Source organism: Pseudorca crassidens, chromosome Y, assembly GCF_039906515.1.
Source record: "Pseudorca crassidens isolate mPseCra1 chromosome Y, mPseCra1.hap1, whole genome shotgun sequence".
NCBI lineage: Eukaryota > Metazoa > Chordata > Mammalia > Artiodactyla > Delphinidae > Pseudorca > Pseudorca crassidens.
The window spans coordinates 5127606-5154741 of NC_090318.1; the positions used below are offsets into that span (position 1 = coordinate 5127606).

General features: G+C 44.9%; 1 protein-coding gene and 2 pseudogenes across 5 annotated transcripts in view; 1 reads left to right on the forward strand and 2 right to left on the reverse strand.

The window, feature by feature from the left end:
- Positions 1 to 27136, forward strand: part of LOC137217866 (steryl-sulfatase-like) — a 184922-nt gene that overhangs the window by 18975 nt on the left and 138811 nt on the right. Inside the window, exon 1 of one of the 5 annotated variants that reach the window (XM_067724862.1) lies at positions 852 to 994. The exons of 3 other annotated variants lie outside the window; for them this stretch is intronic. The gene's annotated coding sequence lies outside the window, so the exon portion shown is untranslated. Of the gene's footprint in view, positions 1 to 851; positions 995 to 27136 lie in introns of those variants that run through there. One more of the 5 variants, XM_067724860.1, reaches the window with a different exon arrangement.
- On the reverse strand, positions 10630 to 11769 carry LOC137217814 (high mobility group protein B1 pseudogene; annotated as a pseudogene).
- LOC137217877 (prefoldin subunit 4 pseudogene) lies at positions 16834 to 22571 on the reverse strand (annotated as a pseudogene).

Here is a 27136-nt window from a genome sequence, read left to right on the forward strand (position 1 = left end):
CTTCAGGAAACTTGGGTGAGGGACTTCCCTGGTGGTGCAGGGGTTAAGAATCTGCCTGCTAATGCAGGGGACACAGGTTCGAGCCCTGGTCCAGGAAGATCCTACATGCCACAGAGCAACTAAGCCTGTGCACCACAACTACTGAGCCTGCACTCTAGAGCCCATGAGCCACAACTACTGAAGCCCACGCACCTAGAGCCCGTGCTCCACAAGAGAAGCCACCGCAGTGAGAAACCCACGCACCACCATGAAGAGTAGCCCCCACTCGCCACAACTAGAGAAAGCCTGTATGCAGCAACAAAGACCCAACGCAGCCAAAAAGAAATAAATAAAAAATTTATTAAAAAAAAAAAATTGGGTGAAAGTTCTTTCTGTATAATGTATGGTGTATGTGTGTTATGTGTAAATGAAATTGCACAGGCTTCAGAGCTGTGTAATAAGTTAAGCAGCATAGATGGATCCAACAGTTATAGTCAATATATTTTGTTCTTTTGTGGACACTTTTCAATCGGATATGTTTGTTGGCGGCCGTCCTATGCACTTATAAAGAAATAACATTTAAAAAGCATGTTTCAGCCCCATTTCCTGTGGCCGTTTACCCTGAAAGGGCTTCAGGGGCAATCAGTTCCCATGACTCCCCCCTCCCGGCATAATCAGAACGTCATTTAAAGGAAGGTGATTTACTACAGCTCAATTTTGGACTTAGTGATAAAGCGATAACTTCAAGCCCCGAAAAACAGGATATCAAGGACAAGGCTGTGATTAGCCCAGCTCATGACGCACGGGCAATGCATGATAATTAAAAACCACAAATGACCAAAAACACCCACCCTGAAATGACTCAGCGTTTTACGTCTTCCTCTGTTGATCGGCCACTGTCCACCTTCTTTGTAGCACCAGAGGAAGCGTCTGTGAGTGGGGTCCACACGCGTTTTGCCCCTTTTCTGCCCGAGAACCTTCCTTTTAGTCTCCACGGAGCGTCTCAGGACTAGAGGTAGGAGAGTGCTTGTGATATTCTAGCATTGCTGGGCTTTGTTGTCATTTTGTATTGAAGGATAGTTGATGTACCATGTTGTGTTAATTTCTGCTGTACAGCAAGGGGATTCAGTTATACATATATATCTGTTCTTTTTCATATTCTTTTTCCATTATGGTTTATCCAGGATATGGACTGTAGTTCCTTGTGCTGTACAGTAGGACCTTGTTGTCTATCCATCCTGTGCATAATAGTCAGCATTTCTGAGCTTCAGAAGGTGGCACTGGCTTGCTGGAGGATAGCTGAGCCCATCCTGAGCTGCAGAGCTGCAGAGCTGAACCTGTACATCCAGAATGCACGCACTTGATCCCGTGCAGAGACGATAGAAGGTGATTGTAGATAGTAATAGGCCAGCTGCACAGTGGATCCTGAGGTCCCAGGCCCCGTCCAGGTAAAGAGGTGACCCTCCCACGAACGCCGTATTGCTCTGGTCCCAGTTGCCTGATTTGCGTTGAGATGCCAGTTCCTCTAGTTAATGCCCTAAGGACCAAGCCTTGGTCTTGCCAGTCCATCTTGGAGAATGAGTCACTGCTTGCCACTCTTTGACTGACTGCATCATGCCCTAGTCCTAGGGTAGAATTTTGCACCAACCCTGTCTCCACTGGGCTCTCCTCTGCAGAGTCCAAAGTGAGGAGATGTGCCCAGTTTTATCTTGAGGGTTACTTTGGTGGGCACCATGATGAGAAGGATGTCAGACATCACCTAGGTTCCACCTTGAACAGTTTCATTACTGCGCCTCTGCGAGTCTTAATAGAACAAAGCCCCTGCTTCTCCCGACCTCAGAGCACAGTGGTTTACATAGTACTATCAAGTGCAGTCTTTTCACTTCCATTCTCTAAAGTTAGCTCAAAAGGAGCCTTTATTTATGTTCTAGCCAGTGTGTCCTGGTCCATTATCTTGTGAATAACCTGGCCTGGAACGCAGCAGAAGAGAGAGCCAATGCTCCAGGCTGGTTATGTACTTTTCCGAGGTTGCACGGCTAGCTTGGGACCTGACTCCAAGGCCTCTTTCCACTTACTAAGATAAATCCTCTGGGGGATTTTTTTTTTTTTTAACATCTTTATTGGAGTATAATTGCTTTACAATGGTGTGTTAGTTTCTGCTGTATAACAAAGTGAATCAGCTATATGTGTACATATATCCCCATATCTCCTCCCTCTTGCGTCTCCCTCCCACCCTCCCTATCCCACCCCTCTAGGTGGTCACAAAGCATCGAGCTGATCTCCCTGTGCCGTGTGGCTGCTTCCTACTAGCTATCTCTTTTACATTTGGTAGTGTATATATGTCCATGCCACTCTCTCACTTCGTCACAGCTTACCCTTCCCCCTCCCCATGGCCTCAAGTCCATTCTCTACGAGGTCTGCGTCTTTATTCCTGTCCTGCCCCTAGGTTCTTCAGAACCTTTTTTTTTTTTTTTTTTGATTCCATATATATGTGTTAGCATACGGGATTTGTTTTTCTCTTTCTGACTTACTTCACTCCGTATGACAGACTCTAGGTCCATCCACCTCACTACAAATAACTCATTTTCGTTCCTTTTTATGGCTGAGTAATGTTCCATGGTATATATGTGCCACATCTTCTTTATCCATCCATCCGTTGATGGACACTTAGGTTGCTTCCCTGTCCTGGCTATTGTAAATAGAGCTGCAGTGAACACTGTACATGACTCTTTCTGAATTATGGTTTTTCTCAGGGTATCTGCCCAGTAGTTGGATTGCTGGGTCGTATGGTAGTTCTATTTTTAGTTTTTTAAGGAACTTCTATACTGTTCTCCATAGTGGCTGTATCAGTTTACACTCCCACCAACAGTGCAAGAGGGTTCCCTTTTCTCCACACCCTCTTCAGCATTTATTGTTTGTAGATTTTTTGATGATGGCCATTCTGACTGGTGTGAGGTGATACCTCATTGTAGTTTTGATTTGCATTTCTCTAATGATTAGTGTTGTTGAACATTCTTTCCTGTGTTTGTTGGCCACCTGTATATCTTCTTTGGAGAAATGTCTATTTAGGTCTTCTGCCCATTTTTGGATTGGGTTGTTTGTTTTTTTGATATTGAGCTGCATGAGCTGCTTGTATAATTTGGAGATTAATCCTTTGTCAGTTGCTTCATTTGCAAATATTTTCTCCCATTCTGAGGGTTGTCTTTTCATCTTGATTATGGTTTCCTTTGCTGTGCAAAAGCTTTTACATTTCATTAGGTCCCATTTGTTTACTTTTGTTTTTATTTCCATTACTCTAGGAGGTAGGTCAAAAAGGATCTTGCTGTCATTTATGTCATAGAGTGGTCTGCCTATGTTTTCCTCTAAGAGTTTGATAGTGTCTGGCCTTTATTTATGTCTTTAATCCATTTGGAGTTTATTTTTGTGTATGGTGTTAGGGAGTGTTTTAATTTCATTCTTTTACATGTAGCTGTCCTGTTTTCCCAGCACCACTTACTGAAGAGGCTGTCTTTTCTCCATTGTATATTCTTGCCTCCTTTATCAAAAATAAGGTGACCATATGTGTGTGGGTTTATCTCTGGACTTTCTACCCTGTTCCATTGATCTATATTTCTGTTTTTGTGTGGCAGTACCATACTCTCTTGATTACTATAGCTTTGTAGTATAGTCTGAAGTCAGGGAGTCTGATTCCTCCAACTCCATTTTTCTTTCTCAAGATTGCTTTGGCTATTCGGGGTTTTTTGTGTTTCCATAGAAATTGTGAAATTTTTTGTTCTAGTTCTGTGAAAAATACCAGTGGTAGTTTTGATAGGGGTTGCATTGAATCTGTAGATTGCTTTGGGTAGTAGAGTCATTTTCACAGTGTTGATTCTTCCAGTCCAAGAACATGGTATATCTCTCCATCTGTTTGTATCATGTTTAATGACTTTCATCAGTGTCTTATAGTTTTCTGCATACAGGTCTTTTGCCTCCTTAGGTAGGTTTATTCCTAGGTATTTTATTCTTTTTGTTGCAGTGGTAAATGGGAGTGTTTCCTTAACTTCTGTTTCAGATTTTTCATCATTTTTGTATAGGAATGCAAGAGAGTTCTGTGCATTAATTTTGTATCCTGCTACTTTACCAGATTCATTGATTAGCTTTCGTAGTTTTCTGGTAGCATCTTTAGGATTCTATATGTATAGTATGTTGTCTGCAAACAGTGGCAGTTTTACTTCTTTTCCGATTTGGATTTCTTTTTCTTCTCTGATTGCTGTGGCTAAAACTTCCAAAACCATGTTGAATAATAGTGATGAGAGTGGGCAACCTTGTCTTGTTCCTGATCTTAGTGGAAATGGTTTCAGTTTTTCACCATTGAGAATGATATTGGCTGTGGGTTTGTCATATATGACCTTTATTATGTTTTTAGTTCCCTCTATGCCTGCTTTCTGGAAAATTTTTTATCATAAATGGGTGTTGAATTTTGTCAAAAGCTTTTTCTGCATCTATTGAGATAATCATACGGTTTTTATTCTTCAACTTGTTAATATGGTGTATCACATTGATTGATTTGCGTATATTAAAGAATCCTTGCGTTCCTGGGATAAACCCCACTTGATCATGGTGTATGATCCTTTTAATATGCTGTTGGATTCTGTTTGCTAGTATTCTGTTGAGGATTTTTACATCTATGTTCATCAGTGATATTGGCCTGTAGTTTTCTTTTTCTGTGACATCTTTGTCTAGTTTTGGTTTCAGGATGATTGTGGCCTCGTAGAATGAGTTTGGGAGTGTTCCTCCCTCTGCTGTATTTTGGAAGAGTCTGAGAAGGATAGGTGTTAGCTCTTCTCTAAATGTTTGATAGAATTCATCTGTGAAGCCATCTGGTCCTGGGCTTTTGTTTGTTGGAAGATTTTTAATCACAGTTTTAATTTCAGTGTTTGTGATTGGTCTGTTTATATTTTCTGTTTCTTCCTGGTTCAATTTCGGAAGGTTGTGCTGTTCTACAAATTTGTCTATTTCTTCCAGGTTGTCCATTTTATTGGCACATAATTGCTTGTAGTAATCTCTTATGATCCTTTGTATTTCTGCAGTGTCAGTTGTTACTTCTCCTTTTTCATTTGTAATTCTATTGATTTGAGTCTTCTCCCTTTTTTTCTTGATGAGTCTGGCTAGGGGTTTATCAATTTTGTGTATCTTCTCAAAGAACCAGCTTTTACTTTTATTGATCCTTGCTGTTGTTTCCTTCATTTCTTTTTTATTTATTTCTGATCTGATCTTTATGATTTCTTTCCTTCTGCTAGCTTTGGGGTTTTTTTGTTCTTCTTTCTCTAATTGCTTTAGGTGTAAGGTTAGGTTGTTTATCTCACTGCTGTGGCCTCTCCCACTGCGGAGCACAGGCTCCGGACGCGCAGGCTCAGTGGCCACGGCTCACGGGCCCAGCCGCTTCGCGGCATGTGGAATCTTCCCGGACCGGGGCACGAACCCGTGTCCCCTGCATCGGCAGGCGGACTCTCAACCATTGCGCCACCAGGGAAGCCCTAGATGTCACCTTTTGATGATGTCAGAGTCATGCTTATTCAGGTTAAAATAGTTTTTCAGGTTTCACCATACTATCGTCCTGGGTTTCCATGAAGAATGGGAAATATGTCAGCAGCCGCCACATTATGTATTAATTATGTGAGTGCCTGCCAAGAGCCAGAGGCACACAATTAAAACGAAGTAAGGTTTTATTTATAGACATGGAAAACAAAGGTGGAGATTTAGTCTTTCCTTTTTTTTTTTTTAAACTAAACAAAACGGAATAATGATGGATGGGAGGGGACAGGCGAAAAGAGAAACGCTGACGGTTATCTTTCCCGGGGTACACGTGTCCCCCAGACGTGTGGGCTGAGGCATTCAGGCTCACTTCCTCTGTGCTGCTTTCCGCCCACCAGGCTCGGGGCTGCCCGGCCGACTTCCCCACCCTTGGTGTTGGCCGGGAATGCCTTCCTCGGGGCTCTGCGTGCCGCGTGCCGGGGGAGCGAGACACGTGATAGTCAAGGATGCAGGGCTGCTGTGCTGCGGGCCGTGCACAGGGCATCCGGAACGCAACACCGGCTGTGCATGGCCTCACCCGCACCCCGGTGCCTCCCAGTGGGGGAGCATTGTCCCCACGTGTGACGCCCACCTCCCCACTGCTTTCCAGCCCCCTCAGCTTCTCCGCCCACACGTGTGCACCTGCCACACCTGCCTGCTGTGCACAGTGGCGTGGACACTCCCGTGCACACACGAGGTGCTCTGAGTACATGTCTGCTTTTTTTCCCCCTCCCACTTCAGGGTGCCAGCAGGAAAAGAAAGATCACGGTGCAGTATTCAGAAATGATAGGCGTGTCCGTTTGATGACTGCCAAGGTGTGACCGATCATTTCAGGAAGCCCAGCTCCCCTCTGATTTATAGATGAGGCACTAGGGGCCTGAGGGAGGACCACGTGAAGAAACACAGAGCTCCGGGCTTTGAATACTCATTGGGCAGCCCGGGGAAGTTATATGGATTTATATCACAGGCTGTAAAGTCATCACCGGATAACTGGTGAAGCTCTCATAAAAAAGTTACTTAACACCTGTGTTTCTTCACAGTTCCACTTTTTTTTTTAATCTTTTTTCCATGTCACATCTTTCTTTTCTTTCCTTTTTTTTTTCATACTTAGGAATTTGTTTTTTTTTTTTTTTTTTTTTTTTTGGCTGTGTTGAGTCTTCGTTGCTGCGTGCGGACTTCCTTTAGTTGCGGCGAGCGGGGATTACTTTTCCTTGCGGTGCGTGGGCTTCTCATTGCGGTGGCTTCTCTTGTTGAGGAACACTGGCTCTAGACACGCGGGCTTAAGTAGTTGTGGCACATGGGCTCAGAAGTTGTGGCTCATGGGCTCAGTAGTTGTGGCTCACGGGCTCTAGAGCGCAGGCTCAGTAGTTGTGGAGCATGGGCTTAGTTGCTCCGCGGATGTGGGATCTTCCCGGACCAGGGCTTGAACCCATGTTCCCTGCATTGACAGGTGGATTCTTAACCACTGTGCCACCCGGGAAGTCCCACAGATCTTTATTTTCTGTTCTAAATATACAAGTTCAAAGTCTGGCATGAGCCACTTGAATCTGTGTCCTGAAAAATGACAACCAGATTTCCTACATACTTGAGAGGCGTGTACGTCGATCACTGAGTGTGTCCTCAGGACCATGGCTTCCACCACTCCTTGTGGCTACACTGGCTATGTTTTCAGATGTGCTGTTTATTATTCCAGTGTTTGGCCACGTAGACAGGGTTTGGCTTCTGTATAAAGGAGCTGGGTTAAACAGGGAATGAGTCTGTGGTTCAGAAATCAGCCTGTCCATTCTGCAAATGTACGTCAATTACAGAGAAACCAGCCTCTGGGACAGTGTGTCCTTTGCAGTGCATGCCATACATAATCTACCTGTTATGAACCAGCCAAATATATTATTTTTTTCCCCCAGAGGTAGATGCTAAGAAATGCATGTAACCCCCCGTTCAGCCTCACCCTCCACGTTTCCCTTGTTAATGAATGATCGGAATGAATTAAGATGTCTAGTTCTTGCTTACTTTACTTCTTATCCAGGTATCCGCAGGTTTCCTGTCCACATCCGTTTTGCCCTTTGTGCTCACCCTTGCAGATTGAGTCAGAGGGCTGCTAGAAAGCATTGCCACCCAAGATGATGTTACTAAAAATGGTGAAACTATTTTACTGGAAGGTTACTCCGCGGCCTGGTTATTTGCCGTAGGGCACTCTGTGTGTTCAGTAAACCCATGGCAATACCTGACAGATTATTCCTATGAATTGGTGTCTCCAGGGTCATTCATATTTCCCAACTGAGATATTGCCCCATATTCATTTATGATGAGATTTTAATATAACAGCTGATGCCATCAGGATTCAGAACTGTAAAAGCTTTCACTGCGTGGGAAAAAAAAAAGATATAAAGTCTCCCTCTATTTGTATTTAAAAGCGAAACAGTAAATGTCAGGCATCCCTTAAAAGGCTGGATGAAACAGGCATTAAAGGTTTATGGGTAAAAATCCTAAGCCATGTTCTGCAGACCAGTCGCCACCTTTGTTGTTTTCTTTGCTTCTTGTCTTCTGATTAAAATCCCCCGTTTTTTGGATATTAACCTTGTAAAACTCTATCAGTCAGTCAGTGAACTCTTACCTAGGACCCCTGGGATCCAGGTAAAAAAAGGTGTAGCAGGGCTTCCCTGGTGGCGCAGTGGTTGGGAGCCCGCCTGCCGATGCAGGGAACACGGGTCCGTGCCCCGGTCCGGGAAGATCCCACGTGCCGCGGAGCGGCTGGGCCCGTGAGCCATGGCCACTGAGCCTGCGCGTCCGGAGCCTTTGCTCCGCAACGGGAGAGGCCACAGCAGCGAGAGGCCTGCGTACTGCAAAAAAAAAAAAAAAAAAAAAAAAAAAAAGGTGTAGCAATGATGAAACACAATGGCAGTCTCACCTCCAAGGCTGTCCAAGATGGAAAACAAAACTCGGGAAATGCTGCAAGTGCCAGTGTCAGGGATCATTAAATGCCTATCAGGAGCATCGAGTGCTGGGCTCAGCTGGGCTCAGCTAGGGCAGCCGGCTTGACTGTCAACTATGGTAGGAAGCCTGCAGGTGAGACTGAATGGGTCCCGGGTCCAGTGTTCCTCTTTAGTGGTTCCAGGATGGGGGAGTTGTCTTGTCTACAGATAGATGGAGAGTTGGGGTGGGCAGGTCTCCTTTACAGTTAATCTGTCTACCCCAGGGTTTCTCAGCTGCAGAACTGGAAGACGCTTTGCTGTAGGGACTGACCTGTGCATGGAGGATATTTAGGACACACCTGCTAGATGGCAGTATCAACCCCCCTCCCAAATGTGACAACCAGACTTGTCTCCAGGTGTTGCCCCATGTCCCTTCAGCTCCAGATGACAACCACTGACCTACAGTAAGCATTTAAAATGCACAAGGCACTATTCACAATAGCCAAGACATGGAAGCAACCCAAGTGCCCATCAACAGACGGTTGGATAAAGAAGATGTGGTACATATATACAATGGAATATTACTCAGCCATAAAAAAGAATAAAATATTGCCATTTGCAGCCACATGGATGGACCTAGAGTGTCTTATGCTTAGTGAAATAAGTCAGACAGAGAAAGACAAATACTCTATGATATCACATGTATGTGGAATCTCAAAAATAATACAAATGAATGCACATGCAAAACAGAAACAGACACAGAAAACAAACTTATGGTTACTAAAGGGGAGAGGGACATTGGAGGGACAAACTGGGGATATGGGATTAACAGATACAGACTACTCTACATAAAATAGGTAAGCAGCAAGGATTTACTGTATAGCACGGGGAATTACAGCCATTCTCTTGTAATAACCTGTAATGGAATATAATCTGCAAACACCCTGAATAACGATGCTCTGCACCTGAAATTAACACAACATTGTAAATCAACTATACTTCATAAAACAGTAGAATAAAATGCATCCGTCAGAGCTTTGCGGTGGAGCAGGGTTCCTCAGCCTGGGCACCACAGTGCTGACTTTGGGGGCCACATCATTCTTTTTTTTTTTTTTTTAAACCTCTGCAATTATTAGTTTATTAGTATCATCCAGGACTCAGATCTTCAGTATTCCTCCTGAAATTACATAAAACAAATGCAAATGGAAAGAATCCAAGTCAAAATTATATAACAAAACAGCACTCCATCACAAAAGCGTGTAAAATTACAAGAAAGCTATTTTAGAACACTGGCACTTTAAGAGAACGATAATCTCAAAAACGACAAAATTGCCAAATTGTTCCCTAAACTGTTAAGCAGATAAACATATGACCCTGATGAATGAGCTTGAGTGCTGTAAAGAAAAATCAAATTCAAATAAATCAGGTAATTCGTACTGAAATACAAAGTTTGTCTTCTTCCCTCATGTCTATTTCATTTATAAAGGGGCAAACCATAATATAGGAAAATATACCTGATTTAAAATGTGGTATACGACTTTAAAAGTTGGCCCAATTAATTAAAAATACCTTTAATGGAGGATCTCAAGTTTCCTAAACAATCCATATTTAGATAAATAGGAAAGACATTTACAGCCAGCACTTTTTCTCCAGAGCCTTTGTTGGGACTAATATCAACAACAACAACAAAAAAAACCGTAATATGGCAGTCTTGTATTTTAAGCTCACGCTTTTGGGGATACATTCTGAGTCTTAAATGTGGGAACTGCAAATATAACTGCCATTACGTGGTAATGGGAGTTAAAGGATGTAGAGTCCTCATGTAAAGATTAGAACATACTTTTCTATTAGTCCTTCAAGGACAGACTTTCAAAATGTTTGATTCTAATAATCCCGTGCTGTGAGTAGATTGGTTACTCTTCACTTTGTAAATGAACCTGGGCTACATGACATCTGATATCCACCGATCAAGATTTGAGTTTCAGTTATGGATGAAAACTGTCTCAATTAAGCTTTTATCACCCTCATCATGAGTATGCAGGGTGCGTACACGAAAGCTTTTTATCAGCTAACTCTACGAAAGATAAACACTGTAATAATTCGTGTGATCCAAAATGGGCAATAGCAGAAGACTAGCTTCCCCTTAGGAAGAAACTTTTCAGACCTATGAAAAGGACAACAACACTAATAAAAAAAATTGTGTTTACTTAGAAGCATTCAGAATGTCAACAAAACAGCTGCAACTTTTCTTTTTACTGCAATTACAGAGTGGTATTCAGTTAACAGAACAACAATTATTTCATATAAGCTGCATCAGAGACAGCTGAAGATGAAAAAACTACCATCCCCATATATAAGTAATTTGTGCTGTGCACCAACAAGAACCTGCTTTAAATTTCCCTGCCAATTTACAACCCCCATACCATACCAGGCAAGGTTAGTGGCTGTTGAAAATACCACCAGGACAGGGCTATCTAAAGACACATTCGGTAGTGTGTTAACTATACAAAAAAAGACACTGTACAGTTTAAAAAAAAACCTTACACAGCCTTACATTTCAGTTTTTTTCTTTAAAAGAAGTGAGTTGTGTACAGGGGGGTTAAATGCTTTATAGACAAGAAAAAAAAAACTGTGCTGGAACCAACTTATTCATCATCATCGTCATCTTCCTCCTCTTCCTTCTTTTTCTTGCTTTTTTCAGCCTTGACGACTCCCTCTTTTTGCTGCATCAGGCTTCCCTTTAGCTCCGTTTGCAGCAATCTCCTTTTCGTACTTTTCCTTCAGCTTAGCAGCCGTCTCCTAAAGCTGCTTGTCATCTGCAGCAGTGTTTTTCCACATCTCTCCCAGTTTCTTTGCAACATCGCCCATGGATAGGCCAGGATGCTCTCCTTTGATTTTTGGACGATACTCAGAACAAAACAAGAAAAAGGCCGAAGGAGGCCTCTTGGGTGCATTGGGATCCTTGAACTTCTTTTTTGTTTCCCCTTTAGGAGGGATATAAGTTTTCCTTTCTCTTTCATAAACGGGCCTTGTCCGCTTTTGCCATGTCTTCAAACTTTCCTTTCTCTTTAGCAGACGTGGTCTTCCACCTCTCTGAGCACTTCTTAGAAAACTCTGAGAAGCTGACGGAAGCATCTGGGTGCTTCCTCTTGTGCTCCTGCCGGCAAGTTTGCACAAACAATGCGTATGATGACATTTCGCCTCTCGGCTTCTTAGGATCTCCTTTGCCCATGCTTGATTATTTTTCCTCCGCGAGGCACAGAGACGCCCAGTGCCCGTCCGGCTCTCACTTGCCCCGGCACTGTCTCTATGGAGCTCAGTGTACTGCAATCCCGCATCATTCTTTGATGTGGGAGCGTCCTGTGCATCGCAGGGGCTTGAGAACACCTCCGCCCTGGTCCAAACATTGCTGAAGGCTTCCTGGGGAGGCAGAGCATCCTCTGCTTAGCACCTGTGAACTGGAGACAGGAAGGAGCCCCTGGAGGCCTGACGGAAGCGGGAAGAGGGCCCCTGCGTCCTGTTTGCAGCTCTTCCCCCAGGTTTCCAGGCAACTTTCACTCTTGCTGGAGGACACCCCAGCTTGTCCGAGCTGAGTCACTGGGCCAGGGTTTCCTGGGTCCCCACGTGCCGCCTCTGCCACAGATGAGGAGACTGTGGGCTTATGTGAGTTCACGGGGTTGGCCAAGACACTCTTCAACGTAGGACGGCTTTGCCAGGGCTGACTTCTTCCGTTGCTTTTCTACAGAGCCCTGCCTTCTGATCCACAGCCCTTTGTCTGTAACCAGAAAGAAAAGAAAGAGATTGGAAGCCCAGTGTCTGGCAGCAACACTTGTTCTGAACCAAGGAATGTAAAACTGATGTACCGTTGAATAGTCATTCTTTAGCCGACAGAATGCAAATATTCATCGTGTTTATCGCTGCGGAACCATTAATATGTGTGGTTGCAGGTTGCTTTCTAAAACTTTGCTCAAGGTATATGGATTACATGATATATTTGAAGATATAGTATGTGTGTGTATGTATATATATATATATATGAAGGTAATGGTACATATATAGATATCTATATATATGAAGGTAATGGTGAACATATACACATATAGATGTATTATATCTATATATATGAAGGTAATGGTGAACATATACACGTATAGATGTATTATACCTATATATATGAAGGTAATGGTGAACATATACACGTATAGATGTATTATACCTATATATATGAAGGTAATGGTGAACATATACATGTATAGATGTTTTATACATATATATATGAAGGTAATGGTGAATATATACATATATATTCCAGTTGTATTGAATGACAAATTTATAGATATTCCAGTCTTACTCAGATATCGTTGACGTTAACATCGTATACCTTTCAGATGTACAGCACAGTGATTTGGTATACCATGTGTATTGTCAAATGATGAGCACCATAATTTTAGTGACCATCCATCACCTCATATGGTTACAATTTTTGGTTGTTTCAATTGCCGAATGGTGTGTGTGACAGAATGAATGCTTTCAGTGTAGAAAACGACTGTGTCTGTTACGAGTGCCAAAAGCCGTCCTAAGGCAGCTCAGCGTTGGAGGGGGTCTTTGAATCCTTTTAATAAATTAGTTTTGATTTTTTTTAAAGCCATTACTTTGTAAAATCCAAACAATTCTGAGCTCTGAAACACAGCTAGCCACACTTGTTTGTGTTTTTTTGAGACCGAGGACTTGGGGTTGTAATTGCCAGCAGGCAGGGTTCATTTTTAGCTCGTGGTGACTTTGAACATCAGATGGCGTTTGCACTATGTGGGTGTGTTTTATTTTTTTCCCATTTACTGTATCATCATATGCTCTCTTATACCCTCAGAAGCAGCTTCCAGTGCTTAAAACCTCATGACCTTTCTGCACTGTCCAAGTTTTGCAATAGTGTGAAAATGCTCCGAAACCTAAATGCGGCCAGAAGAGTTGGGCAGAAGGACTGTGCCTTTTGGACCCTGTGCTCAGAGCTTCTGTGCCCCGTGTGCTCAGGGGGCAGCTTCTCCCCAGCCTGTGCACCCGAAAGGCAAAGAACCCCTAACTCAGATGGACCTTGTGGGTTATGAGGGCCCAGCCTGGTGTTCTGTGGCCCTGGACGTACTAAGCTGAAAGGCATGTATTGACTTTGAAAAGGCCAGCGATGTGATTCCGTTAAAAAAAAAAAAAAAAAAAAAAAAGTACCAAGTCCATTTTTGGTTAATTAAGAAGAAGGGAAAAGTGTCGTTTGGTGAGCAAGCATGTATGCCTCTGCGTCAGGATTTCCCAGCCTGGGCACAGTTGATCTGTGGGCCTGGGGAATTCTTTGTCGTGGGATGGGTCTCGTGCATCGTGGGATGTTTAGGCGCATCTTTGGACACCATCCCGGAGATGCCAATAGCACCTGTTCTGTTGTGAGAACCAGAATGACTCCAGACACCACTAACACCTCTGGGGGGTGGGGTTGGGGGTGGGCGTTGGGGACGAGCTGCAGAGTCACCCCTTGTTGACAACTACCGGGCTAGAAAAAGCATTTAAGAATTAGTAAGACAGAGCTTGGACTGAGAGCACGATGCACCACCTTGGCACGAATGATACCTGGGGCCGGATCGTTCTTTTGTTGGCAGTGCATTGTGGGATATTCATGTGCATCCCTGGATTCTACACATGGGATGCCAGTGGGTAGAAGGTCACAGCTTGTGAGCACAGCTGTGTTGCTTGTGGAGCAACGCCCACAAGCTGTGACAACCAAAGATGTGTCCAGACAGTGCCACCTGTCCCCCAGAGACAAAGTAACTGGGGCTTGACAGTCGTTGGTCTAGGCGGACCTTATATTACAGGTGGGAAAAAATAAATCTGTGTTCTATAGGTAGTGTTGGGGCCAAGAGTTTTCCTGCCCCACCATCTTGTCACCCATCCCCTGGGACATCCAAAGGGGTGTCGAAAGCCATTTGCCTTCCTGGGCATGCCGGGTCATGTCACATAATTGACATCTCCTGAGGCAGACTCATCACGGTCGGCAGCACGCAGTCGAGTCCAGGAACTTCTAATTGCAAATGAGTCCAGGTGAGGAGTTCATTAATCAAGGAGGTGATAGTCATAACTGTCTAGAGCTAGAGGGTGCACCCTCAGGTTTTTTTGGTTGGAAGTGACAGAAACTCAATGCCCCCTCACTCAAACCCAGAAAGGGATTTTTTCAGTTGCACAGATGGGAGGGAGGCTCACAGCGTCAGAGGAAGAGCCCCAGGAACCAGGACCGTTGGCCTTAAGGAGCTGAAAATTCTTTGTAAGTCCAACTGATACGACTTGTCACTGCCGTCTGTGGCTGCTGGTGGAGGGGACCACTGTATTTGAGAGTTGCTGGTTTTTCATCCTGGTTAAATGCAGTGGTGTTATTACCATTTTATGTACATTTGGGAGTGGATGTTTTGGTAGTTATCCGTCACTGGATACAAATTACCGCACATTTAAGGGCTTAGAACAACATCCATTGATTATCTCCGTGTCTGTGGGTCAGGTGTCCCCGCATGGCTTACCTGGCTCGTCTGCTCACGACGGTCTTTACAAGCCTGCAAAATATTGGCCACAGTCGTATTGTCACCTGAAAGCTTGGAATCCCCTTCTAAGCTCATTCAACAGGTTGGCAGAATCTAGTTCCCTGTGGTTGTAGGACTGGGACCCTCAGCTCCTAGGGGCCACCCCTCCCTAAAGGCATTTCACACCACGACTGTTTGTTCCATCCAGGCTGGGAGGATTGCAAATCCTCTGCTTGGAGTCTGTTTCCAAGGGATCACCTGATTAGGCCAGGCCCCCCCACTTCAATCTCCTCGTTGAGTTGCACAAAGTCAGTTGATTAGGGACCTCAATCATATTCCTTCACTTTTGCCAAGTCTTACATCTCAGCACCCCCCACACACACACATCCTCAAGAGGAGAGGATCACACAAAGATGTGGGTACCAGGAGGTGGGAGCCATGGAGCCTATCTTAGATTCCTGCCTACGACAGATGCCTTTTCGTGGCAGGACCTGGGAGCCTAAATACGATTTGGAAAATAGGTCTCTCTGGACAGCCCTTGCCTCCCTACACCCAGTAGACCCTAGTGACATCCTTCTTCTTTGATCCTAGCTACCAGGTCAGCTCTCCCCTCCCCCCAGCCCCGTCCGGTCCACCCAGGCCTTACAGCAGACAGTGTTCTCTTATTGGTTGGAAGTTATCACTCCACTGCTGTCCGTGTAGACCTTCCTTCTGTCCTTACGCAGAAGGTTCATTGGACCCGGGTCTATGGTCCCTGGGCCACGCTGGTGGGCCCAGATCGTCACCAGCGGTGACCTGCAGTCCTGTTTGCAGTCACAGTGGGGGGTTGGCATTTGTCCACGTCTCAGTTTGAGGCTGGAACATCACGCTAGTGAAATCAGAAGACTTGGTGGTGTTTTTTTTAAAAAGTAAACGTCAGCTTGATGTGTCTTTTTGAACGCTTTTTTAAAAAAAACTTGGGGTAAAATTCAACAAATGGCATGTTAACCGTTCTACAGTGTGTAACTGAGAGGCATTTCGTGTATCAGCCACTTTGTTCAACTGGTACCTCTCTCTAGTTCTAGAACTTGTTCATTATTCCCCCCACCAAAACCCCATACCCTTTATCAGTCCCCCCCAAACCCAACCTCCTTTCCCTTTAGCCTCTACCACTCATCTCCTTTCTGTGTCTATAGATACACCTCTTCTGGACGTTACCTATGAATGGGATCACACAATATGTGGCCTTTTGTGTCTGGCTTCGCTCCCTGAGCGTCATGTTTTCAAGACTTGTCCGCGTTGTAGAACCCTGTTCTTTTTTATGGCTGAATCCTGTAGCATTTTATGGCTGGACTGCATTTTGTGTATCCGTTTACCTGTTGTTGAGCGTGTGGGTTTTCACGTTTCAGCTCTTGTGAGCTGTGAGCCCCGGGTGTGCAGATGTCTTTAACAGTGTGGTTCCGCTTCTTTTGGGTGTACACACAGAAGTGGTCTGGCCAAGTCATGTGGCCAGTTTATGTTTCACTTTCTGAGCACCTGCCGTGCTGTTTTTCACCTCCAGGTTTCATCTCTCTTCATCGTTGAGGTCCTCATTTTAGACGGTTGTCTCTGCTGTGGCTGAGCGGCCCTGAGAGGTAAAATTACAGCGTCTCCTGTCAGAATTTGTGTTGAGGAAGATGCAGTTTATCCGTGAGAGAGCACCTGGCAAAGCCTCAGTTTGTACCATGAGAGTTTGTAAGACTTGTTTCTGTCTGCCCAGCAGCCTGTTGGGAAAGGTGGGACAGCCAAGGCTCAGGTGAAATACAAGGAAGGAGGGCCCCAGAAACCAGTCACCTGAAACACAGGGTCACATGGTTCCAAGGTCACGAAAGGAGGCCCGTGGGTCCCGAGAGGCCATCAAACCTGTCCTGGTGGCTGGAGATGGGCTTGAAATTCCGTAGGGGCGATTCCTGGTCCTGTTGGGAGTTGCCGTCGGGCGGGGCTGCTGGTGTTCCAGATGGTGACAGGGATCCCAGAAGTCTCTGAGTTGTTGAGTTGAATCTGCTCCCCAACTTGAAATGGGCCACGGAGCCGGGAGTAAACAGGGTCTTATGGAACCCTCCCTCCACCTGCCTGTTCTCCATCACACGTCATCTACCTCTCACCTGTGTCCTGGCCTCCCTCTCCTCTCCACCCACAAAGTGTTATTACCCCCATCCAAGCCTGCCTTGGTCTGGGGACAGAACTGGGTGTCCTGAGGTCCAGGGGGTGGAACCAATGGCCCATCACCTTATGAAGATTCAAATTCCAGTTAGATCAGGAGCCTTTCTCTCTGTGTTGACTGCACTAATTTCCATCTCTCTTCCAACACCATTTCCTCACCCTCAACACATACAGTTGTGTCCAGTGGACACATTACGAGATTAGGGATTTTATCAAACACAGCAGTGTGAACGCGGCTGAGTGACTACTTACAACTTATTTTCAGCAAAAAAAAAGTGCTCCTGGCCACTGCCCAAGCATTCATTAGGACATGAAGCCTCCTAGGGTACGATGGTGTGTGTGCAATATACGTGGCACCTAATTATATATTCCATTAGAGCCATTGGAAGAATCAATATGGTGACTCCAGATGGCCTTCTTTAAAGAATTACATGAATGCCATACATTCCCAGCTACCTTTGAGCATAGCTGCCACTGAAGTTTTCAAATCGAATGTCTGTTCCTGTGATTTTTTCACTTCTGCATCTTTTAAGCTGAATGAACCTTGTGCATAAGGTTATACTTTGAGTATGATTATTTTTTCTTGGTTCCAATAGGGAGCGAAATTAGAGAGGCTAGTGTCATTTTGACTTGTGATAACTGCATAACAGGGTTATTGGGGATCCTTTCTGTGGCCCTTTTATATTTTCCTACCAATGTAACAGTTGGTTATTTACCAATTTGCTTGGAATGCTTCCCACAGTTAGTCACTTTTATTCATAGACTTTGCTTTTCAGTAAGACTTTTAGGATTTCCTTCTTCACCAGACCTGGAGTCCCCTATTGCATCCGTGCTGTCCCAGGAGAATTTTCCCTGCAGCACATAATTAACTACATTCTCAGCTTCATCATCATCTCTTGCAGGAAACACTTCTGCTTTTCCTGCAAAGATGCTCAGTGCTGCTTTTTCCTGGGATTCTGGAAGAACAAACATTCATGAAATGAATTTGTCTCCATGTAGTTGAAAACAAAAAGAGATATGCCGTTGCTACATTCATAAAAATATGTTTAACAAATAGGGCTCACTGTCTGTTTTCCATGTATTACATGGTAATCATAGAATCTAAGTAAATTTGATTGGAAAGAATTAGCATCCACCCTTGGCAGCCTTTCAATGATAAAAAGATGCCTTGAATTAAAAACTTGGACAATTCCATGGAAATAATCTTGAAGATACTGCTGTCTTTGGAGATCTTACTAAAAATCATGACTTTAGACGATCCATGAAGCCTAAGAGTATCGGGTACTCATTGAAAACAGGGGCAATGAAAAGCATCGTGCTTGCCCCCCAGAACCCCGTGTACCTTTGAGCCACCATGCCTGCACCATGTGCAGAGTCTAGAAGCCTCAGGAACCCAGTTGTTGGTAACTCTGGCCCTGAGCCACTGCCCTGGGCCATTCCCCACACTCCGTCCCGTTACACAGTTTACTCTGTGGGTCAAACCCTGTTTGCTTTTCTGTCTTGTTTCTACCCACACATTGTTGACCTTTCCTGAAACCTTAGCTTGTCTACGCCGTGCTGGTTCCGCATCCTGGTGGGCTGCCTCAGACAGACGCTGGGGAAGGTCTTCCCAAGTGGACGTGTCCCTGCCAGGAACATCAGGAGACAAGTCAGTCACACACACACACGTTCACATCTAGCAGAAAGAGAGAAAAAGCATAAAACATGTAAAAGCCCAACCACCTTATTCAATTTCCAGTGGCACACAAGGGCACTCTGTTCTAAATTTACATATATACATTTTTAATTCAGTCTGTGTTATTTTTCTTTAAGTGATGTAACGCCTGTTTACAAATGTTTTGAGGCTTATTTTACGTATTTTGAAATTCACCCACTTGCACCAGTCAGTGGTTTGCATTAGGTTACCAAGTTGTGCGATCATCACCGTAAATCAGTTTTAGAACGTTTTCGTCACTCCAGTGAGATCCTTCACGCCCGTTGCTTTTCATCCCCACTCCTACCCCGGGCCTGAAGATGTCTTTAAGAAGTCAGATTTTTCTCAATTTCATCATATTTCTTGGAACCCTGTGATTATTGCTCTCGGGGATGTTGCCAATCATCAGATCATATCATTCTGCTCCGTGACCCTATAATCCTTGTCTTACAAGGTCCCAGAACTAATCGCTCAAGCATGAGGAACTAAAACTTATGTGTTCTCTCCATCTCCACGCCCCTCACTGCTTGGAATGCTTGTCTTTTGTCTGCCTTTACCCTAAACCGTCTGACCTTCTTCTGCCATTTTCACCGTTTTCTCCTAACTACTTGAAATTATGGTCATTTCCAAAGGAAAGGTATATGGACCAATACTTAGGTCCTTAAGACTGATTTCCCTTATAAACAAGTCATTGTCTGTCAATGAGATGATCATTACTTGTCTATCTCAGACTGCTCTCATTTGAACAAATGTACAGTTATTTCAAAAGGCACAGCTAATTGTAGGGGTAAGGGAAATGCACTGAATATGGGCAAATTACACAGCTGTAAATAAAATCAAAACTTGAAATCTGGACATGGAAGCATGCGAGGGTATTATTTGGTAAAGATTTTCAAAAGAGAGAAGATACCAAGTGAGATAATTTGCAATTATACAGTAGACTCCCAGGCCTGGTCCAGGCAGTGAATAATGAGTTCTTACCTATAGATAATGAAACTGGCACAGAAACCTGATCTACTGGTGATCTGGGACTTTCGCTCCTGGACATCGGCTGGAAGTACTGCCCAGCTAAAAGCTTAATGTCTGATAAACTCTCTTCTTTCTGGAAACTTTATCCCACAGATAAAATATTGCTCTGAAATTGACTGTGATAAACCAGGAAGAATTAGTTGGTGAAGCGAAGTGATAGAAATCCTCAGAAGGAGGTGACCTCTTTTAAAATCTATAATAGTGAATGGCCAACGCGTGCCCTGGGGGTTAGAGTCGTTAAGATAAAAATAGATAATATCTCCTGGCCAGGGACTCTGAAAAAGGAATGACTCAAGCATTAAAATGGACTCAGACATGAATGTCTGCCATTGCAATCACAAATCCGTAAAGGGTCCAGCGGAGGAGGGAGAAAGCAAGAAATCGGCCTAGCAAAATAGGGTTTCCCTCTAATGAACCCAGACTTTGAAAGGGAGTATTCGGGAGGTTGGGGAAGGGCAGAGAATCATGAAATGAATGGCTTCAGATCTCCATCATGTCAGGAAGACCAAAAACCCCAAACAAACTCCTCAAAATACTCACCTGGTGCTCTAGTTCCCAAGTCTACCTGGGCAATTTCCATGCCCTTGGATGGGACAGCATGCCCACTGCATCAGACCTAATCCTTAGAAAGGTAAAAATCCATTTAAACAGCACCTGTATTTTCAAAGTTCTGAAGCCGTACCGGCGGATGTCACGGAGCCCCACCTGGAATCGGCCCTATTCACTTTATGAGTCTGACTCCACATGGTGCTGGTACGTTTCTTGGAGACCATCACGTGGAAATGCTCACCTGATCCACTGCACAATGTTGACTCATATCCTGGCCTGTGCCTTCGGGATTGCTTGCTGTTTGATCTACTCACATGAGCTGAGACCCCTTTTGCATTCCCCGGCATTTTAAATCCAACCCCCTCCTGGGATCCCCCAGGATCACAGCCTCACAGACTCTCATGGGTAGCGGGAAACTTTGCTACCTCTGAAACTCTGAAAAGTATACACAAACAAGCAAACTAACTAAGTGACTGGCCAGCCAATGGCTGTTGACAAATGGGACTCACCTCTCTCCCTTTAATCCTTAGACTTGCCTTAGATTTTAGGCTGCCTCAGTGATCCCTTCTGGCTTCCCAAAGCCACCTTCTTAATCAATCCTCTTTATCCCCTCAGGTCCACGTCACAGACTTTCATCTCTACCTCTATCTAACTGGCTTGGCGTCTCCTGGATCTTCTTTCCCAAGGTCACCTTTGACCGTCTTACTGCCAGTTCCAGGATCTTTTCCTTTCGATGATTCCCACTTCTGGTTCTTTGCATACCTTTCAGCATGCGCTTTCTGAGCTGCGTTCTCTGGTTCTTTTCCCCACCTCTGCCCCTGGAAGTTTCAGTTTACTCACGCTTATGTCTTATGCCCTTCTTTTCTTCTGTTTCCCCTCGCTGGGCAATCTCACCCACAGCCATGGCATCAAATGTCACCCTTAGTCCTGTTTCCTAATTCCCTATCCTGTGCTCTGCTTTCCCCCCTCATTCTAGTATCCGGGGAGACAATACTGGTATCGTGAGTGATGGTAGGCACCGTTCCAGATACAAAACCTATATCTCAATCCCACCTTTTCTACATACAAGCTGAGCTGGTAAAAACTTCTGTAAATGTCAGTTTCCCCTTCTGTAAAATGGGAAGGAATAATAGAAGATAGATAATTTAGGTTAACATAGATGATACATATTTACAGTATCAGGATCATAGGTAATATATAGTCACGGTATTAGGAGAATGCCTAGCACATTGGTAGCCCTTAGTAATTGACAATGGCGACAATATTTTATTGTCTTTTTCCTGTGACATGAGCTACAAATATTTTCCAAACTAGGCATGTGCAAAATTTAGCCTTTAGCTGCTCTTTTCCAAATCGCTGTACCTTCAGTCCATGTGCTGGAAGCATTCATATCCATCCCCCCATTCCCTTATCCAGTTAGTCATCCACCTGGGTGGCTTAGTTTCTGAAGTACCTCTCTGACTCCATGGCCACCATCTGCCGATGCTCATCTTAGGAGTTTCACTGCAATGCACTATTTGGATTCATCCAATAAGGGGGGCGTTTGGGCACTATAGCCCTGTCTGTGGCGAAAGTTCACAATTGTCTTTCCATCTTCCTATCTTGCTTCTCCACTCACCCTCAAATTCTGTACTTACCTGGTTCTTTGTTCTTTTTCTTAGAAACGGTATTCATGTTTATTAAACACATTTTTAAAGTATTATTAGGTGTTGAACTTTCATGAGCTTCAAGGTTTACTTTTCTCCCCAGTTCTGCATAACTGAACTTTCAAATCTGCCAACTCCCACTGAAATGACTCCACTCTGGATTCTAAGGCGCCAATTTCTTGCAGATTTTCCTTTGCTTCTTCTAACATTTCTCCTGTTTCTTCTTGAGAGTGACTGATGAAAACACAGGGAGACCAATCTGATGAGGTATCACTAAGCGGTCATCGTCTGCAAGCCTGATGTACTCACAAGCATCTTCGAACTTTTGGAGTTGTTTCTTTCTTCACGTCTATTTCTTCCTTCAGCTCTGTGACTCTACTTATATTCTGTGCACATTTTTTTGTTTTTTTAATCTCCTGTTTAATCTCCTCAAAGCCACATTGATGTCTTCTGCACCTGCCCTTTTTATGGTGGCCGCCATCTTGGGTGGTTCTTTGTTCTTTAATTCGTCTCCATTCCATCCAGAATGTTCCTGGAAAGTGGATGTTGCATTGGCACTTTAGAACCATTTCCACGTTTCCTGGCAACTCCCTGACCAATCTAGTCGCAAAGGACTCACCCTTGGCCCTTTGGCCAATACCCCATTGATACCAAGATTTCACATTGTCCCTGAAGCACTTGAAAGGATTTTATATCCTGGGGTGATCTCCATGGTAAGAGCCAGGATGCCAGCGATGCCTTTTGTACCAAGGGGAAGAAGGTGAGGGTGGAAACCCAGGCAGCACGTTTTTGGAGCAGAGCATAAATGGAAGTTGAAACTCTGTCAACAGATTCCCTTAGGGTGCATCCCTTCCCCACATACCCATGCCCCCGCAAGTCTTTGTGTCTTCCTAGGGGTCGGTGAGCCCCAGTTGGAAGACTCGTGACCTGGATTATTGGATTCACCTCCTCCCTGGTCTCATTTTCTGCCAAACTTATTCGATCAAAATCTACCCATTTTGCCTCTGTGAGAGTAATTTGCTCACAATGTGTCTCTGTTTTCTTTGAAAACCTACCTAGTCTGACTTTGGAAGAAACTCTTGCTTTTGGCCTTCGGATGCTTCCAAAATCTGTTTCCATTTCACTCAGTGAGCCTCACCTTTCACATCGCCTCCATAAACATTCCATTGCAGGGAGGCCGGCTAGTTTTCTGTGGGCATATCCCTTAGCTATTTCTGCGTTCAGCTCATTAATAGCCAATTGTGTTGCTTGCTAAAATGAAATTATTACGGAAGTAATAACGTTTATGTGTCCCCTAACAAGTAGTGTGAACATTACCTTTTCCTGCCGCCTCATCCCGCATTGATTTTACACAGCAGAAACTTTTTTCCTCAGGTCACTGTACTTGGGGACAGTTCAGGGACATCTGATAGATCAGAGAGAGATGGAGGGTTACGGTGCAGTAAACACATTCCTTCTGTCGACATAGAACACTTATACAGAATCAGAATGTTCATTATCGTGGGGCATTAGCAAAAAAATAAAGTTTTGCCCTTTCCATTTTTTTATACCTACGAGAGCTTCAACGCTGAGAGGCAGTAATTCTGTTCAGTGATGTAGCGCTTCTAAGCTGAGCTTAATTTGGGGAAAGAGCTGATTTGCTGTCGGCACAAAGAAGGGAATTGCAGCTCCCAGCAGCCTCTCCTACTGTGCACGCTCCCTACGAGTGCCGAGTGCCACGGGGGCATCACGTGGTTCCGTGACCCCAGTTCATCAGTCTTCCTCCGGCTGCTGCCTCTGCCCTTATTCTCTTGAGACAAAACTTTCTGCTTTCTTGACCAACTTCTCGAGAAGGTCATAGTTAGCTTTCTCCAGTCCTTGACCTCCGGTTTTCTCTCTGTTCACTAGATCTGTCTGAATGGTGTTGTGACCTCTTTGGTTTCTAAAACCAACTGGGGGGTGAAACACCAGGAAACGGCATTGTTCACACTTGTTAAAGTCATTTCCTGGTGAACGCCGGCACCTGATTTGAGCTGCCCTCTGCTGCCACAGTTGGCCACATGTCAACGGGTAGGAATATTCCCCCTGTGGGGAAGGCTGGTGATGCCACGTGGGGAGCCAAAACGGGGTCTGGAAGGAGCCCTGGGAGTCTGCTGCAGTGTCAGCTGCCTTCCTGTGTGACCCTGGGTCAGGCACTCACCTTTCATGGGGCTCCATCGTCTCACCTGTAGATTGAGGCCCTTTGGATGTTAATTCCTGGACTCTATAGAGTCCGGCCCTTTGGTTTGAGCCAAAACACCCATATTCTGCAGAGTTCCCAGGCTACAATTTGAGATCAGATATCCCGAGCTGTAAAACCAAAACCAGGGGTTACTTTAATGAATGTGACTGCACTTTGGGGTAGGGGGTGGTAATCGAGTCCTAGGTCATTCATCAAAGTCTTCCCCTAAGGGAGCTGGCATGTTCCATAAATCCCCCCAGCTACCCTAGATGAATAATTTTACACTGAAAGCAAGTAGTCATGAATCTGCCTCTAAATCTCGTCTTTAAATCCACGCTCAAAAGTTGACAGACTGTCCGTCCTCCTGAGTCAGACGCCACTTATCAGCCTATATATGGTCAGGCCACTCAGTATGGCTGTTCTCTTGTTCCCTGTACGTCCCCTGCTTGACCAGTCCCTGCTTTGCCTACACCCTACTCACAGGACCGTGCTTGGCCCCTGCCCCTTAGGCCAGAGCTGCCCCACCTGTTGGTTTATTAAAGGGAGACATCTGCCCTCGTGATGATCGTTAACCTGAGGGGCTGTGGGCTCCTGGTTTCCCTGGTAACGGATGAGCCCACCTCATGTTTATTCCCTCTATAAATGGTAGCCTCCTTCTCCCCCGCCGCTTGCGGAGACTCTTGCCATGTCCTGTGTGTTCTGTGCTGTACACAGCGGGGGTGTTGCTCCAGGACCCTTTGCTTCTGACGTCTAAGTTCCCCCATCCAGTAAACCATCGGTGCCGCTGTCGCTCTTTCTTCCGTCTCGCAGCTGGGTAGCGACAGAGCTTGCGGGGTGCAGCCGCACAGCCCGTGACCGGCAAGGAAAGCCCAAAGCTGGTGCTTCTCAATGCCCTAACTCAAGCCCATCTCTGTAGAGAAAGGCAGCGGTAGCATCCACTGAGGAACGTTTCATGGTTTAGTCGGCACGGCCAGTATATCTGCCGACCCAAGGGTGTGGGACTCAAGTCCGTGGGCAGACAGCAAAACAGAAGTGGTGTTGGCCATCGATGCTTTGAAAATTCTACACACATCAGTTCAGTAAGTTATCACGGTTAGCATAAAATGTTAAGACTATGAAGACTGGTCTGCCAGCTGCCGGGTCCCAAGGTAAAGTGAAGCCCCATTTCACGATGAAGCGGTCATCGTGAAAATGCCAGTTAATAAGGTGAGGTCATGCCAAGAACGGTTACGGCTGAGGAATATGAGGGATGCTGTTTTAGAGAACCGTGACCTTCCATGAGGTGTTGACATAAACACCCCAAGGACGTGTCCTGAGCAAGGACGGGACGCTGCAAAGCCCACTGAAGTGTAAGGATACAGGTGTGTGACGTGTGGCCATCGGCCGTTGGTGGAGTGCCCGGCCCACCACCTGACATCACCGTCAGACACCTGGCAAAACGCGAGCACACCCCGACATCGTGGCACATTCAGGCTGTTTATTGACTTACCGCTGGCCTTGCAAGTCCAAGGCGGTTTCAGGAACCTCATCGTCATGGCCGAGATGAAGTTTGTTTGTCCCATGAGTTGGTTCTATGTGGATGGCCTTTTTTCTTTTTTTAACATCTTTATTGGGGTATAATTGCTTTACAATGGTGTGTTAGTTTCTGCTTTATAACAAAGTGAATCAGCTATACATATACATATGTTCCCATATCTCTTCCCTCTTGCGTCTCCCTCCCTCCCACCCTCCCTATCCCACCCCTCTAGGTGGTCACAAAGCACCAAGCCGATCTCCCTGTGCTATGCGGCTGCTTCCCACTAGCTATCTATTTTACGTTTGGTAGTGTATATATGTCCATGCCTCTCTCTCGCCCTGTCACAGCTCACCCTTCCCTCTCCCCATATCCTCAAGTCCATTCTCCAGTAGGTCTGTGTCTTTATTCCTGTCTTACCCCTAGTTTCTTCATGTGGATGGCCTTTTAAAAAAAGGTTATAGTTTATACTTTGTTTATGTTTCCTAAGGCTCTACCCAACTTTTTGTTACAAATTTTCCCCCCACTTAAATCTCACGTGAACGAATGATCATGTTTATATCCTTCATCATTGACCATAGATTCAGTAATTGAAGGGCTTACAGATGATCCTAGATTCAATAATTGAAGGGTATACAGTTGATGATAGTCGATAATTGAAGGGTTTACAGACAATCATAGATTCCATAGTTGAAAGGTTTACAGATGATCACAGATTCCACAGTGGAAGGATTTACGGATAATGATCATAGATTCAATAGTTGATGGGTTTACGGATGATGATGATAGATTCAATAGTTGATGGGTTTACAGATGATGATGATAGATTCAGTAGTTGTCAGCATTTTGCCATATAGGCTTGATCCATCCAAAATCAATGGCCGTCGTATAGTGTCTTTCATGAAGCAGTTCATCCCACAGTGGGTGCCAGAGTCCTTCAGAATCTAGAGGAAGAGAAGCGGCGTGAAGCTAGTGTACAGGTGTGTGCTTTAGGTGTTGGCTCTGTGTTAATAATGTGCCCTAAAGTGCCTGGAGCTGGGCTCCCCCTGAACCCCAGAGGATGGATGTTCCTTATCGTGGAGTGACTATAACTTGCCGCTACCAGCAGGTGTCCGTCATAGCTTTTGAACCAATGTATCTGACTAGACTTGGAAATGGAATCTAGCGTTAGCTCAGAACTTTGACCCCCCTGCCCCGCCCAGGTCCTTTTACCTGTAACCAGGGGAAATCGTCTTTTCACAAACACAGCCTGTTACAGGTGGGATGGGTAGGAAAGTGCTTTGAACAACAGTGAATGCCTGTGGAATGTGTAAGCATCCTGGGGTTGCTTTAC